This window comes from Priapulus caudatus, unplaced genomic scaffold (assembly GCF_000485595.1).
Source record: "Priapulus caudatus unplaced genomic scaffold, Priapulus_caudatus-5.0.1 Scaffold1843, whole genome shotgun sequence".
NCBI lineage: Eukaryota > Metazoa > Priapulida > Priapulimorpha > Priapulimorphida > Priapulidae > Priapulus > Priapulus caudatus.
In genome coordinates, this window is record NW_014578904.1 from 43139 (window position 1) to 44958 (window position 1820).

Consider the following 1820-nt stretch of genomic DNA (forward strand, 5'->3'; position numbering starts at 1 on the left):
GCGAACGAAAGGGAGAGCGCCTTAAAAAAGAACCCCCCACACCCCGTTGAGGTGATCTACACATTTTTCTGGGGCTCCCCTCCCCCCTCACCGTTGAAATAATTTAGGTTTTTTAGTGTATAAACATGATAATGGGAAACAGGAGGTAGGCTGTTCGCTACAACACACACTGTTTACGTTCGCGCGCAAACACGTGTGCTTGTCTCAGTGCTCCTACATTGCCTCTCTCCCTCGTGCTGCCCACAGGCACTTGAAGCGTTTCAATAAAATATAATGCTAAATAAGTACGAAATCTATTTACTACCAAATTCTTAATGTTTCTATACTCTCTTTCACCTATTATTGCCGACAGTTTCCTGTAAATTCCGTCCAAATCCTCTATGTGCAACACACGCTACCGGCCGCCATTCCTCACGCGGCTGCACAGTGCACACTGACACTTATATATATAGTGAAGCTGACGTGACTTAAATATATATGTAAGTGTCAGTGTGCACTGTGCAGCCGCGTGAGGAATGGCGGCCGGTAGCGTGTGTTGTACCTAATAGGATTTGGACTTATAGTCTGACCCTCAATCTCCTCGCATGTCGGAGCAAAAAAGAAGCCCCATATTATCAGACTTTTTCTTTTTCTTCTTTTCTATAGTCAACACTAGTCGGTGCCGGGCGCAATTTATATAGTGCCTCGGTCGGCATAGTCTCCTGCTCCCCTCGTGCAGTTCTCTGCCGGCGGTTCTACCTACCTTCTCCGCTCACTTGCTTTCTCGCTCTCAGTCGCCCACCATCGTGGGCAGAACCCTGGTATGCTCTCTCCATTCTCGTACCGTAACAGTTGCATCATCACACCGTTTCTGTCTACGTTCGACAACTACGTTTATTACTAAATGCGTGATAAGATAGCACAAGTCTCAATCACATGTCGCATGCCGTCTGTTATAGAGGTCCGCGTCCTTCTCGAACATTCTTGCATGGAGTCATCTCGTGGCCAAATTCCCCAGTGACGTGCTCCCCATCTCGGAGTCTACCGCGTCCGACCTGGCACATCTTAGTTCTATACGTTGTGTGCCTGTTTCTGTATTCCCACGCTCTTACCGTGTTTAGCCTCTACACTATCCCCTATGTTTCCTATCTTTCCGCTCTATTCTCTCTTCTCTCCCTCCCTTCTCTTCTTTCGAGTCCTCTCTTCTCTCTTCTCTTCTCTCTGCTCGCTTCCTCCCACATCATCTGCTCTTTCTCTCTCCCTCTCGTTGTTCCTCCTCTTTCCTGCCGCCCTCCTCCTCGTCTCATCTCTCGCTCTCTCGCATCTCTCAGTCTCTCTCTCTCTTCTTCTCCTCTCTCTCTCCTCCCTATCGTCCCTCTTAAAGCATCTCTCTCCTTTCTCCCTCTCCCGCTCTCTCCTTCCCTCTTCCCTCTTCTCGCTTACATCTCTTCTCCCGTCGCCATGCTTCTTTCTCTCTTCTTTCTTCTCTCTTTCCTCTGTCTTCCCTCCTTCCTCCTCTCCTCGTCGTCTCCTCGCTCTGCTCCCTCTTATCTCTTCCCCCCCCCCGCTCCTCTTTTTCTTCTCACATCTCTCTCCTTCCCTGCCGTTCCGCTCCACGTCCGCTCGTCTTCTCCTCCGCCCTCGTATCATTCTTCTCTCGCACCTCTCTCGTCTCTCTCTCTCTCTACTCTCTCCGGTCTCCGCCCCCGTTCTCTCTGTCTCTCATCCTCTCTCTTCAGTCTCTCTCCCTTTCTCCTCTCTCTCTCTCTCTCCCGTCGTCCCTCTCTCCTGCGCTCGCCGCTTCTCTCTCTCTCTCTCTTTGAGTCTTTCCCTCTGCTCCA